The sequence below is a fragment of the Primulina tabacum genome, chromosome 10 (genome assembly GCF_025594145.1).
Source record: "Primulina tabacum isolate GXHZ01 chromosome 10, ASM2559414v2, whole genome shotgun sequence".
In the NCBI taxonomy this organism is placed as follows: Eukaryota; Viridiplantae; Streptophyta; class Magnoliopsida; order Lamiales; family Gesneriaceae; genus Primulina; species Primulina tabacum.
The window spans coordinates 36153069-36167031 of NC_134559.1; the positions used below are offsets into that span (position 1 = coordinate 36153069).

General features: G+C 44.0%; 13 non-coding genes and 3 pseudogenes across 13 annotated transcripts; all 16 read left to right on the plus strand.

Annotated features, from left to right (window-relative positions):
* The first annotated feature begins 238 nt into the window (after window positions 1-238).
* Window positions 239-357, plus strand: LOC142514251 (5S ribosomal RNA). The gene has a single exon (XR_012810154.1). It is a non-coding gene; the product is annotated as a 5S ribosomal RNA (ribosomal RNA).
* A 681-nt stretch (window positions 358-1038) lies between these two features.
* LOC142514263 (5S ribosomal RNA) lies at window positions 1039-1157 on the plus strand. The gene has a single exon (XR_012810165.1). It is a non-coding gene; the product is annotated as a 5S ribosomal RNA (ribosomal RNA).
* A 705-nt stretch (window positions 1158-1862) lies between these two features.
* Window positions 1863-1983, plus strand: LOC142512746 (5S ribosomal RNA; annotated as a pseudogene).
* A 683-nt stretch (window positions 1984-2666) lies between these two features.
* On the plus strand, window positions 2667-2787 carry LOC142509737 (5S ribosomal RNA). Its single transcript, XR_012807894.1, has one exon. It is a non-coding gene; the product is annotated as a 5S ribosomal RNA (ribosomal RNA).
* A 696-nt stretch (window positions 2788-3483) lies between these two features.
* LOC142510967 (5S ribosomal RNA) lies at window positions 3484-3605 on the plus strand (annotated as a pseudogene).
* Window positions 3606-4305: 700 nt separating this feature from the next.
* LOC142512637 (5S ribosomal RNA) lies at window positions 4306-4425 on the plus strand (annotated as a pseudogene).
* Window positions 4426-5104: 679 nt separating this feature from the next.
* On the plus strand, window positions 5105-5225 carry LOC142515589 (5S ribosomal RNA). The gene has a single exon (XR_012811426.1). It is a non-coding gene; the product is annotated as a 5S ribosomal RNA (ribosomal RNA).
* Window positions 5226-5929: 704 nt separating this feature from the next.
* Window positions 5930-6048, plus strand: LOC142514839 (5S ribosomal RNA). The gene has a single exon (XR_012810716.1). It is a non-coding gene; the product is annotated as a 5S ribosomal RNA (ribosomal RNA).
* Window positions 6049-6730: 682 nt separating this feature from the next.
* LOC142515576 (5S ribosomal RNA) lies at window positions 6731-6851 on the plus strand. Its single transcript, XR_012811414.1, has one exon. It is a non-coding gene; the product is annotated as a 5S ribosomal RNA (ribosomal RNA).
* A 684-nt stretch (window positions 6852-7535) lies between these two features.
* Window positions 7536-7656, plus strand: LOC142516656 (5S ribosomal RNA). Its single transcript, XR_012812440.1, has one exon. It is a non-coding gene; the product is annotated as a 5S ribosomal RNA (ribosomal RNA).
* Window positions 7657-9111: 1455 nt separating this feature from the next.
* Window positions 9112-9232, plus strand: LOC142515927 (5S ribosomal RNA). The gene has a single exon (XR_012811748.1). It is a non-coding gene; the product is annotated as a 5S ribosomal RNA (ribosomal RNA).
* A 684-nt stretch (window positions 9233-9916) lies between these two features.
* Window positions 9917-10035, plus strand: LOC142509443 (5S ribosomal RNA). Its single transcript, XR_012807617.1, has one exon. It is a non-coding gene; the product is annotated as a 5S ribosomal RNA (ribosomal RNA).
* A 684-nt stretch (window positions 10036-10719) lies between these two features.
* Window positions 10720-10840, plus strand: LOC142508897 (5S ribosomal RNA). The gene has a single exon (XR_012807095.1). It is a non-coding gene; the product is annotated as a 5S ribosomal RNA (ribosomal RNA).
* A 683-nt stretch (window positions 10841-11523) lies between these two features.
* On the plus strand, window positions 11524-11642 carry LOC142514517 (5S ribosomal RNA). The gene has a single exon (XR_012810407.1). It is a non-coding gene; the product is annotated as a 5S ribosomal RNA (ribosomal RNA).
* Window positions 11643-12815: 1173 nt separating this feature from the next.
* Window positions 12816-12936, plus strand: LOC142517459 (5S ribosomal RNA). The gene has a single exon (XR_012813204.1). It is a non-coding gene; the product is annotated as a 5S ribosomal RNA (ribosomal RNA).
* Window positions 12937-13621: 685 nt separating this feature from the next.
* On the plus strand, window positions 13622-13740 carry LOC142510359 (5S ribosomal RNA). The gene has a single exon (XR_012808476.1). It is a non-coding gene; the product is annotated as a 5S ribosomal RNA (ribosomal RNA).
* Window positions 13741-13963: the final 223 nt, after the last annotated feature.

The window sequence follows — 13963 nt, forward strand, 5'->3', positions numbered from 1 at the left end:
GACGCAGATTACTCCAGAGACGGTTAACTCATTAAAAACAATTATTTCGACTGTTTTATCCATAATTTACGTAAACGGCGCGAGGTCTTCCCAGGGAGGTCACCCATCCTAGCTCTGCCATCGCGCCAGAACGCTTAACTTCATGGTTATGATTGGGCGAGAGCAGTGCCGCGTGTTGTCCATCCGCCCGCTCCACACGTACTCGAGGGATATAAGAATAAACATCCCACTCAATGTCGGGTGCGATCATACCAGCACTAATGCACCGGATCCCATCAGAACTCCGAAGTTAAGCGTGCTTGGGCGAGAGCAGTACTAGGATGGGTGACCCCCTGGGAAGTCCTCGTGTTGCACCCTTTTCGTTTTTTCTATTTTTGATTACTTGTTGACAGACGATTTTCGGCTCAAATCATCTGAATCTCGATCGGGACCAGATAAGACATGTGAAATGAAAGTAGCTCGGGCACTGCCGGATTTGGACAAAATTGTAGGCTAATTTGATTGTAAACGGGCAAACGGACGAGACTCATTACTACGCAATGAGCTGACGAGATTTTAGCCGAATTCCTTCTCTAAGACCCTCTAATTTGCGATTTACCGCTTCTGTTAAGCTTTCGTTTCCTCGAGAAATCCGCTTAGGAAGTTCGAAATTCGATTCCGGTTCCATTTTATCGTATCCCAGGCATAATAATAGCTTTACATTCGTTATTTCCTTCTTCTTATTTTTTTTCTATTTTCTGGGAACATTTATCGATTTTTGTTGTCGTGAGCCGGTTCTGTGCGGAAGGGTATGACGCAGATTACTCCGGAGACGGTTAACTCATTAAAAACAATTATTTCGACTGTTTTATCCATAATTTACGTAAACGGTCGCGACACGAGGTCTTCCCAGGGAGGTCACCCATCCTAGCTCTGCCATCGCGCCAGAACGCTTAACTTCATGGTTATGATTGGGCGAGAGCAGTGCCGCGTGTTGTCCATCGCCGCCCGCTCCACACGTACTCGAGGGATATAAGAATAAACATCCCACTCAATGTCGGGTGCGATCATACCAGCACTAATGCACCGGATCCCATCAGAACTCCGAAGTTAAGCGTGCTTGGGCGAGAGCAGTACTAGGATGGGTGACCCCCTGGGAAGTCCTCGTGTTGCACCCTTTTCGTGTTTTTCTATTTTTGATTACTTGTTGACAGACGATTTTCGGCTCAAATCATCTGAATCTCGATCGGGACCAGATAAGACATGTGAAATGAAAGTAGCTCGGGCACTGCCGGATTTGGACAAAATTGTAGGCTAATTTGATTGTAAACGGGCAAACGGACGAGACTCATTACTACGCAATGAGCTGACGAGATTTTAGCCGAATTCCTTCTCTAAGACCCTCTAATTTGCGATTTACCGCTTCTGTTAAGCTTTCGTTTCCTCGAGAAATCCGCTTAGGAAGTTCGAAATTCGATTCCGGTTCCATTTTAATCGTATCCCAAGCATAATAATAGCTTTACATTCGTTATTTCCTTCTCTTATTTATTTTTTTCTATTTTCTAGGAACATTATTCATTTTTGGGAACATTTAATTCATTTTGTTGTCGTGAGCCGGTTCTGTGGGAAGGGGTAATGATGCAGATTACTCCGGAGACGGTTAACCATTAAAACAATATTCGACTGTCTTTATCCATAATTTAAGTAAACGGTTGCGACACGAGGTCTTCCTAGGAGGTCACCCTTCCTAAGCCCTGCCATCGCGCCAGAAATGGCTTAACTTCATGATTCTGATGTGCTGGCGAGAACAGTGCCGCTGTTGTCCATCACCGCTTGCTCCACCCGTACCTAGGGATATAAGAATAAACATCCTACTTAATGTGGAGTGCGATCATACCAGCACTAATGCACCGGATCCCTCAAAACACTCCGAAGTTAGCGTGCTTGTGAGCGAGAGCAGTACTAGGATGGGTGCCCCCCTGGGAAGTCCTCGTGTTGCACCCTTTTCGTGTATTTCTTTTGTGATTACTTTGTTGACAGACGATTTTCCGGCTCAAATCATCTGAATCTCGATCGGGACTAGATAAGACATGTGAAATGAAAGTAGCTCGGGCACTGCCGGATTTGGACAAAATTGTAGGCTAATTGATTGTAAACGGGCAACGACGAGACTCATTGCTAGGCATGAGCTGACGAGATTTAGCCGAATTCCTTCTTCTAAGACCCTCTAATTTGCGATTTACCGCTTCTTTAAGCTTTCGGTTTCTCGAGAAATCGCTTAGGAATTATTGAAATTCGATTCCGGTTCCATTTTTATCGTATCCGAGGCATAATAATAGCTTTACATTGTTATTTCCTTCTTCTTATTTTTTTTCTATTTTCTGGGAACATTTATCGATTTTTGTTGTCGTGAGCCGGTTCTGTTCGGAAGGGGTATGACGCAAATTACTCCAGAGACGGTTAACTCATTAAAAACAATTATTTCGAACTGTTTTAATCCATAATTTACGTAAACGGTCGCGATACAAGTCTTCCCAGGGAGGTCACCCATCCTAGCTCTGCCATCGCGCCAGAACGCTTAACTTCATGGTTATGATTGGCGGAGAGCAGTGCCGCGTGTTGGTCCATTCACCTGCCCGCTCCACACGTACTCGAGGGATATAAGAATAAACATCCCACTCAATGTTGGGTGCGATCATACCAGCACTAATGCACCGGATCCCATCAGAACTCCGAAGTTAAGGGTGATTGGGCGAAAGCGCAGTACTAGGATGGGTGACCCCTGGGAACGTCCTCGTGTTGCACCCCTTTTCGTGTTTTTCAATTTTTTCATTACTTGTTGACAGACGATTTTCGGCTCAAATCATCTGAATCTCGATCGAGACCAGATAAGACATGTGAATGAAAGTAGCTCGGGCACTGCCGGATTTGGACAAAATTGTAGGCTATTTGATTGTAAACGGGGCAAACGGACGAGACGCATTACTACGAAATGAGCTGACGAGATTTTATCCGAAGTTCTTCTCTAAGACCCTCTATTTGCGATTTAACCGCTTCTGTTAAGCTTTCGTTTCCTCATCAAGAAATCCGCTTAGAAAGTATTCGAAATTCGATTCCGGTTACCATTTTAGTCGTAATCCCAAGCATAATAATAGCTTTACCATTCGTTATTTCCTTCTTCATATTTTTTTTTCTATTTTCTGGGGAACAGTTATTCATTTTTTTTGTCTTGAGCCGGTTCTGTGCGGAAGGGTAGGAGCAGATTACTCCGGAGACGGTTAACTCATTCAAAAACAATATTTCGTCTGTTTTATCACATATTTACGTAAACGGATCGCGACAAGTAGGTCTTCCCAGGGAGGTCACCCATCCTACCTTACCATACGAGCCAGAACGCTTAACTTCATGGTTAATAATTGGGCGAGAGCAGTGCCGCGTGTTGTCCATCGCCGCCCGCTTCACACGTACTCGAGGAGATATAAGAATAAACATCCCACTCAATGTCGGTGCGATCATACCAGCCCTATGCACCGGATCCCATCAGAACTCCGAAGTTAAGCGTGCTTGGGCGAAAGCGCAAGTACTAGGATGGGTGACCCCCTGGGAAGTCCTCGTTGTTGCACCCTTTTTCGTGTTTTTCTATTTTGATTACTTGTTGACAGACGATTTTCGAGCTCAAATCAATCTGAATCTCGATCGAGACCAGATAGACATGTGAAATGAAAGTAGCTCGGGCACTGCCGGATTTGGACAAAATTGTAGGCTAATTTGATTGTAAACGGGCAAACGACGAGACTCATTACTACGCAATGAGCTGACGAGATTTTAAGCCGAATTCCTTCTCTAAGACCCTCTATTTTGCGATTTACCGTTCTGTTAAGCTTTCGTTTCCTCAAGAAATCCGCTTAGAAGTTCGAAATTCGATTCCGGTTCCTATTTTATCGTATCCAAGCATAATAAGAGCTTTACATTCGTTATTCCTTCTTCTTATTTTTATCTCTTTTATGGGAAAATTTGATTCATTTTGGGAACATTTATTCATTTTTGTTGTCGTGAGCCGGTTCTGTGCGGGAAGGGTATGATGCAGATTAGCTTCCGGAGACGGTTAACTCATTAAAAACAATATTTCGCTGTTTTATGCATAATTTACGTAAACGGTCCGACACGAGGTCTTTCCAGGGAGGTCACCCATCCTAGCTCTGCCATCGCCGCCAGAACGCTTAACTTCATGGTATGATTGGGCGAGAGCAGTGCCGCGTGTTGTCCATCGACCGCCCGCGTCCACACGTACTCGAGGGATATAAGAATAAAATCCCACTCAATGTCGGGTGAGATCATACCAGCACTAATGCACCGATCCCATCAGAACTCCGAAGTAAGCGTGCTTGGGCGAAAGCGCAGTACTAGGATTGGGTGACCCCCTGGGAAGTCCTCGTGTTGCACCCTTTTCGTGTTTTTCTATTTTGATTACTTGTTGACAGACGATTTTCGGCTCAAATCATCTGAATCACGATCGAGACCAGATAAGACATGTGAAATGAAAGTAGCTCGGGCACTGCCGGATTGGACAAAATTGTAGGCTAATTTGATTGTAAACGGGCAAACGGACGAGACCATTACTACGAAATGAGCTGACGAGATTTTATCCGAATTCCTTCTCTAAGACCCTCTAATTTGCGATATACCGACTTCGTTAAGCTTCGTTTCCTCAAGAAATCCGCTTAGAAAGTTCGAAATTCGATTCCGGTTCCATTTTATCGTATCCCTAGCATAATAATAGCTTTACATTCGTTATTTCCTTCTTCATATTTTTTTCTATTGTTCTGGGGAACATTTAGCGATTTTTGTTGTCTTGAGCCGGTTCTGTGCGGAAGTGTCTGACGCAGATTACTCCGGAGACGGTTAACTCATTAAAAACAATTATTTCGACTTTTTTTATCCATAATTACGTAAACGATCGCGACACGAGGTCCTTCCAGGGAGTCACCCATCCTACCTCTCCCATCGAGCCAGAACGCTTAACTTCATGGTTATAATTGAGCGAGAAGCAGTGCCGCGTGTTGTCCTCGCCCGCCCGCTCCACACGTACTCGAGGGATATAAGAATAAACATCCCACTCAATGTCGGGTGCGATCATACCAGCACTAATGCACCGGATCCCATCAGAACTCCGAAGTTAAGCGTGCTTGGGCGAAAGCGCAGTACTAGGATGGGAAACCCCCTGGGAAGTCCTCGTGTTGCACCCCTTTTCGTGTTTTTCTATTTTCGATTACTTGTTGACAGACGATTTTCGGCTCAAATCATCTGAATCTCGATCGAGACCAGATAAGACATGTGAAATGAAAGTAGCTCGGGCACTGCCGGATTGGGACAAAATTGTAGGCTAATTTGATTGTAAACGGGCAAACGGACGAGACTCATTACTACGCAATGAGCTGACGAGATTTTAGCCGAATTCCTTCTCTAAGACCCTCTATTTTGCGATTTACCGCTTCTGTTAAGCTTTCGTTTCCTCAAGAAATCCGCTTAGAAAGTTCGAAATTCGATTCTGGTTCCATTTTATCGTATCCCAAGCATAATAATAGCTTTACATTCGTTATTTCCTTCTTCTTATTTTTTTTTTCTATTTTCTGGGAACATTTATTCATTTTTGGGAACATTTATTCATTTTTGTTGTCGTGAGCCGGTTCTGTGGGGAAGGGTATGATGCAGATTACTCCGAAGACGGTTAACTCATTAAAAACAATATTTCGACTGTTTTATCCATAATTTAAGTAAACGGTTGCGACATGAGGTCTTCATAGGGAGGTCACCCTTCCTAGCCCTGCCATCGCGCCAGAAAGCTTAACTTCATGATTCTGATTGGGCGAGAACAGTGCCGCGTGTTGTCCATCGTCGCTTGCTCCACCCGTACTCGAGGGATATAAGAATAAACATCCCACTTAATGACGGGTGCGATCATACCAGCACTAATGCACCGGATCCCATCAAAACTCCGAAGTTAAGCGTGCTTGGGCGAGAGCAGTACTAGGATGGGTGCTCCCCTGGGAAGTCCTCGTGTTGCACCCTTTTTCGTGTATTTCTTTTGTGATTACTTGTTGACAGACGATTTTCGGCTCAAATCATCTGAATCTCGATCGGGACTAGATAAGACATGTGAAATGAAAGTAGCTCGGGCACTGCCGGATTTGGACAAAATTGCAGGCTAATTTGATTGTAAACGGGCAAACATACGAGACTCATTGCTACGCAATGAGCTGACGAGATTTTAGCCGAATTCCTTCTTTAAGACCCTCTAATTTGCGATTTACCGCTTCTGTTAAGCTTTCGTTTTCTCGAGAAATCCGCTTAGGAATTTTGAAATTCGATTCCGGTTCCATTTTATCGTATCCGAGGCATAATAATAGCTTTACATTCGTTATTTCCTTCTTCTTATTTTTTTTCTATTTTCTGGGAACATTTATCGATTTTTGTTGTCGTGAACCGGTTCTGTGCGGAAGGGTATGACGCAGATTACTCCAGAGACGATTAATTCATTAAAAACAATTATTTCGACTGTTTTATCCATAATTTACGTAAACGGTCGCGATACGAAGTCTTCCCAGGGAGGTCACCCATCCTAGCTCTGCCATCGCGCCAGAACGCTTAACTTCATGGTTATGATTGGGCGAGAGCAGTGCCGCGTGTTGTCCATCACCGCCCGCTCCACACGTACTCGAGGGATATAAGAATAAATATCCCACTCAATGTTGGGTGCGATCATACCAGCACTAATGCACCGGATCCCATCAGAACTCCGAAGTTAAGCGTGCTTGGGCGAAAGCGCAGTATTAGGATGGGTGACCCCCTGGGAAGTACTCGTGTTGCACCCCTTTTCGTGTTTTTCTATTTTTGATTACTTGTTGACAGACGATTTTCGGCTCAAATCATATGAATCTTGATCGGGACCAGATAAGACATGTTAAATGAAAGCTGCTCGGGCACTGCCGGATTTGGACAAAATTGTAGGCTAATTTGATTGTAAACGGGCAAACGGACGAGACTCATTACTATGCAATGAGCTGACGAGATTTTAGCCGAATTCCTTCTCTAAGACCCTCTAATTTGCGATTTATCGCTTCTGTTAAGCTTTCGTTTCCTCGAGAAATCCGCTTAGGAAGTTCGAAATTCGATTCTGGTTCCATTTTATCGTTTCCCAAGAATAATAATAGCTTTACATTCGTTATTTCCTTCTTCTTATTTTTTTTTCTATTTTCTGTGAACATTTATCGATTTTTGTTGTCGTGAGCCGGTTCTGTGCGGAAGGATATGACGCAGATTACACCAGAGACGGTTAACTCATTAAAAACAATTATTTCGACTGTTTTATCCATCATTTACGTAAACGGTCGCGACACGAGGTCTTCCCAGGGTGGTCACCCATCCTAGCTCTGCCATCGCGCCAGAACGCTTAACTTCATGGTTATGATTGGGCGAGAGCAGTGCCGCGTGTTGTCCATCGTCGCCTGATCCAAACGTATTCGAGGGATATAAGAATAAACATCCCACTTAATGTCTGGTGCGATCATACCAGCACTAATGCACCGGATCCCATCAGAACTCCGAAGTTAAGAGTGCTTGGGCGAGAGCAATACTAGGATGAGGGTGACCCCCTGGGAAGTCCTCGTGTTGCACCCCTTTTCGTGTTTTTCTATTTTTGATTACTTGTTGACAGACGGTTTTCGGCTCAAATCATCAGAATCTTGATCGAGACCAGATAAGACATGTGAAATGAAAGTAGCTCGGGCACTGCCGGATTTGGACAAAATTGTAGGCTAATTTGATTGTAAACGGGCAAACGGACGAGACTCATTACTACGCAATGAGCTGGCGAGATTTTAGCCGAATTCCGTCTCTAAGACCTTTTAATTTGCGATTTACCGCTTCTGTTAAGCTTTCGTTTCCTCGAGAAATCCGCTTAGGAAGTTCGAAATTTTATTCCGGTTCCATTTTATCGTATCCGAGGCATAATAATTGCTTTACATTCGTTATTTCCTTCTTCTTATTTTTTTTCTATTTTCGGGGAACATTTATCGATTTTTGTTGTCGTGAGCCGGTTCTGTGCGGAAGGGTATGACGTAGATTACTCCGGAGACGGTTAACTCATTAAAAATAATTATTTCGACTGTTTTATCCATAATTTACGTAAACGGTCGCGACACGAGGTCTTCCCAAGGAGGTCACCCATCCTTCCTCTGCCATCGCGCCAGAATGCTTAACTTCATGGTTATGATTGGGCGAGAGCAGTGCCGCGTGTTGTCCATCGCCGCCCGCTCCACACGTACTCGAGGGATATAAGGATAAACATCCCACTCAATGTCGGGTGCGATCATACCAGCACTAATGTACCGGATCTCATCAGAACTCCGAAGTTAAAGCGTTCCCTCTGGGAAGTCCTCGTGTTGCACCCTTTTCCGTGTTTTTCTATTTTTGATTACTTGTTGACAGACGATTTTCGGCTCAAATCAACTGAATCTCGATCGGGACCAGATAAGACATGTGAAATGAAAGTAGCTCGGGCACTGCTGGATTTGGACAAAATTTTAGGCTAATTGGATTGTAAACGGGCAAACGGACGAGACTCATTACTACGCAATGAGCTGACGAGATTTTAGCCGAATTCCTTCTCTAAGACCCTCTAATTTGCGATTTACCGCTTCTGTTCAGCTTTCGTTTCCTCGAGAAATCCGCCTAGGAAGTTCGAAATTCGATTCCGGTTCCATTTTATCGTATCCCAGGCATAATAATAGCTTTACATTCGTTATTTCCTTCTTCTTATTTTTTTCTATTTTATGGGAACATTTATCGATTTTTATTGTCGTGAGCCGGTTCTGTGCGGAAGGATATGACGCAGATTACTCCGGAGACGGTTAACTCATTAAAAACACTTATTTCGACTCTTTTAACCATAATTTACGTAAACGGTCGCGACACGAGGTCTTCCCAGGGAGGTCACCCATCCTAACTCTGCCATCGCGCCAGAACGCTTAACTTCATGGTTATGATTGGGCGAGAGCAGTGCCGCGTGTTGTCCATCGCCGCCCGCTCCACACGTCTTCGAGGGATATAAGAATAAACATCCCACTCAATGTCGGGTGCGATCATACCAGCACTAATGCACCGGATCCCATCAGAACTCCGAAGTTAAGCGTGCTTGGGCGAAAGCGCAGTACTAGGATGGGTGACCCCCTGGGAAGTCCTCGTCTTGCACCCCTTTTCGTGTTTTTCTATTTTTGATTACTTGTTGACAGACGATTTTCGGCTCAAATCATCTGAATCTCGATCGAGACTAGATAAGACATGTGAAATGAAAGTAGCTCGGGTAATGCCGGATTTGGACAAAATTGTAGGCTAATTTGATTGTAAACGGGCAAACGGACGAGACTCATTACTATGCAATGAGCTGACGAGATTTTAGCCGAATTCCTTCTCTAAGACCCTCTAATTTGCGATTTACTGCTTCTGTTAAGCTTTCGTTTCCTCGAGAAATCCGCTTAGGAAGTTTGAAATTCGATTCCGGTTCCATTTAATCGTATCCCAAACATAATAATAGCTTTACATTCGTTATTTCCTTCTTCTTAGTTTTTTTTTCTATTTTCTGGGAACATTTATCGATTTTTTTGTCGTGAGCCGGTTCTGTGCGGAAGGGTATGACGCAGATTACTCCGGAGACGGTTAACTCATTAAAAACAATTATTTCGACTGTTTTATCCATAATTTACGTAAACGATCGCGACACGAGGTCTTCCCAGGGAGGTCACCCATCCTAGCTCTTCCATCGCGCCAGAACGCTTAACTTCATGGTTCTGATTGGGCGAGAACAGTGCCGCGTGTTGTCCATCGCCGCTTGCTCCACCCGTACTCGAGGGATATAAGAATAAACATCCCACTCAATGACAGTTGCGATCATACCAGCACTAATGCACCGGATCCCATCAGAACTCCGAAGTTAAGCGTGCTTAGGCGAGAACAGTACTAGGATGGGTGATCTCCTGGGAAGTGTTCGTGTTTCACCCTTTTTCGTCTTTTTCTATTTTTTATTACTTGTTGACAGACGATTTTCGGCTCAAATGATCTGAATCTCGATCGGGACTAGATAAGACATGTGAAATGAAAGTAGCTCGGGCACTGCTGGATTTGGACAAAATTGTAGGCTAATTTGATTGTAAATGAGCAAACGGACGAGACTAATTAATACGCAATGAGCTGACGAGATTTTAGCCGAATTCCTTATCTAAGACCCTCTAATTTGCGATTTACCGCTTCTGTTAAGCTTTCGTTTCCTCGAGAAATCCGCTTAGGAAGTTCGAAATTCGATTCTGGTTTCTTTTTATCGTATCCTAAGAATAATAATAGCTTTACATTCGTTATTTCCTTCTTCTTATTTTTTTTTTAATTTTCTGGGAACATTTATCGATTTTTGTTGTCGTGAGCCGGTTCTGTGCGGAAGGGTATGACGCAGATTACTCTGGAGACGGTCAACTCATTAAAAACAATTATTTCGACTGTTTTATCTATAATTTACGTAAACGGTCGCGACACGAGGTCTTCCCAGGGAGGTCACCCATCCTACCTCTGCCATCGCGCCAGAACGCTTAACTTCATGGTTATGATTGGGCGAGAGCAGTGACGCGTGTTGTCCATTGCCGCCCGCTCCTTAGGTACTCGAGGGATATAAGAATAAACATCCCACTCAATGTCGGGTGCGATCATACCAGCACTAATGCACCGGATCCCATCAGAACACCGAAGTTAAGCGTGCTTGGGCGAAAGCGCAGTACTAGGATCGGTGACCCCCTGGGAAGTCCTCGTGTTGCACCCCTTTTCGTGTTTTTCTATTTTTGATTACTTGTTGACGGACGATTTTCTACTCAAATCATCTGAATCTCTATCGGGACCGAATAAGACATGTGAAATCAGCGTAGCTCGGGTATTGCCTGATTTGGACAAAATTGTAGGCTAATTTTATTGTAAACGGGCAAACAGACAAGACTCATTACTACGCAATGAGCTGACGAAATTTTAGCCGAATTCCTTCTCTAAGACCCTCTAATTTGCGATTTAACGCTCCTGTTAAGCTTTCGTTTCCTCAAGAAATCCGCTTAGAAAGTTCGAAATTCGATTCCGGTTCCATTTTATCGTATCCCAAGCATAATAATAGCTTTACATTCGTTATTTCCTTCTTCTTATTTTTTTTTCTATTTTCTGGGAAAATTTATTCATTTTTGTTGTCGTGAGCCGGTTCTGTGTGGAAGGGTATGACGCAGATTACTCTGGAGACGGTCAACTCATTAAAAACAATATTGCGACTGTTTTATCCATAATTTACGTAAACGGTCGCGACACGAGGTCTTCCCAGGGAGGTCACCCATCCTAGCTCTGCCATCGCGCCAAAACGCTTAACTTCATGGTTATGATTGGGCGAGAGTAGTGATGCGTGTTGTCCATCGCCGCCCGCTCCACACGTACTCGAGGGATATAAGAATAAACATCCCACCCAATGTCGGGTGCGATCATACTAGCACTAATGCACCGGATCCCATCAGAACTCCGAAGTTAAGCGTGCTTGGGCGAGAGCAGTACTAGGATGGGTGACCCCCTGCGACGTCCTCGTGTTGCACCCCTTTTCGTGTTTTTCTATTTCTGATTACTTGTTTACAGACGAGTTTCGGCTCAAATCATCTGAATCTCGATCGGGACCAGATAAGACATGTGAAATGAAAGTAGCTCGGGCACTGCCGGATTTGGACAAAATTGTAGGCTAATTTGATTGTAAACGGGCAAACTGACGAGACTTATTGCTACGCAATGACCTGACGAGATTTGAGCCGAATTCCGTCTCTAAGACCCTCTAATTTGTGATTTATTGCTTCTGTTAAGCTTTCGTTTTCTCGAGAAATCCGTTTAGGAAGTTCGAAATTCGATTCCGGTTCCATTTTATCGTATCCGAGGCATAATAATAGCTTTACATTCGTTATTTCCTTCTTCTTATTTTTTTCTATTTTCTGGGAACATTTATCGATTTTTGTTGTCCTGAGCCGGTTCTGTGCGGAAGGGTATGACGCAGATTACTCCGGAGACGGTTAACTCATTAAAAACAATTATTTCCACTGTTTTATCCATAATTTACGTAAACAGTCGCGATACGAGGTCTTCCCAGGGGGGTCACCCATCCTTGCTCTGCCATCGCGCCAGAACGCTTAACTTCATGGTTATGATTGGGCGAGAGCAGTGCCGCGTGTTGTCCATCGCTGCCCGCTCCACACGTACTCGAGGGATATAAGAATAAACATCCCACTAGAGCTGACGAGATTTTAGCCGAATTTCTTCTCTAACACCCTCTAATTTGCGATTTACCGCTTCTGTTAAGCTTTCGTTTCCTCGAGAAATCCGCTTAGGAAGTTCGAAATTCGATTCCGGTTCCATTTTATAGTATCCCAGGCATAATAACAGCTTTACATTCGTTATTTCCTTCTTCTTATTTTTTTTTCTATTTTCTGGGAACATTTATTCATTTTTGTTGTCATGAGCCGGTTCTGTGTGGAAGGGTATGACGCAGATTACTCCGGAGAAGGTCAACTCATTAAAAACAATATTTCGACTGTTTTATCCATAATTTACCTAAACGGTCGCGACACGAGGTCTTCACAGAAAGGTCACCCATCCTAGCTCTGCCATCGCGCCAGAACGCTTAACTTCATGGTTATGATTGGGCGAGAGCAGTGCCGCGTGTTGTCCATCGCCGCCCGCTCCACACGTACTCGAGGGATATAAGAATAAACATCCCACTCAATGTCGGGTGCGATCATACCAGCACTAATGCACCGGATCCCATCAGAACTCCGAAGTTAAGCGTGCTTGGGCGAAAGCGCAGTACTAGGATGGGTGACACCCTGGGAAGTCCTCGTGTTGCACCCCTTTTCGTGTTTTTCTATTTTTGATTACTTGTTGACAGACGATTTTCGGCTCAAATCATCTGAATCTCGATCGGGACCAGATAAGACATGTGAAATGAAAGTAGCTCAGGCACTGCCGGATTTGGACAAAATTGTAGGCTAATTTGATTGTAAACGGGCAAGCGGACGAGACTCATTACTACGCAATGAGCTGACGAGATTTTAGCCGAATTTCTTCTCTAAGACCCTCTAATTTGCGATTTACCGCTTCTGTTAAGCTTTCGTTTCCTCAAGAAATCCGCTTAGGAAGTTCGAAATTCGATTTCGGTTCCATTTTATCGTATCCCAGGCATAATAACAGCTTTACATTCGTTATTTCCTTCTTCTTATTTTTTTTTTCTATTTTCTGGGAACATTTATCGATTTTTGTTGTCGTGAGCCGGTTCTGTGCGGAAGGGTATGACGCAGAATACTCCGGAGACGGTTAACTCATTAAAAACAATAATTTCGACTGTTTTATCCATAATTTACGTAAACAGTCGCGGCACGAGGTCTTCCCGGGGAGGTCACCCATCCTACCTCTGCCATCGCGCTAGAACGCTTAACTTCGTGGTTATGATTGGGCGAGAGCAGTGCCGCGTGTTGTCCATCTCCGCCCGCTCCACACGTACTCGTGGGATATAAGAATAAACATCCCACTCAATGTCGGATGCGATCATACCAGCACTAATGCACCGGATCCCATCAGAACTCCGAAGTTAAGCGTGCTTGGGCAAGAGCAGTACTAGGATGAGTGACACCCTGGAAAGTCCTCGTGTTTCACCCCATTTCGTGTTGTTCTATTTTTGATTACTTGTTGACAGATGATTTTCGGCTCAAATCATCTGAATCTCGATCGGACCAGATAAGACATGTGAAATGAAAGTAGCTCGGGCACTGCCGGATTTGGACAAAATTGTAGGCTAATTTGATTGTAAACGGGCAAACGGACGACACTCATTACTCCGCAAAGTGCTCGCGAGATTTTTGCTAAATTTCTTCTCTAAGAC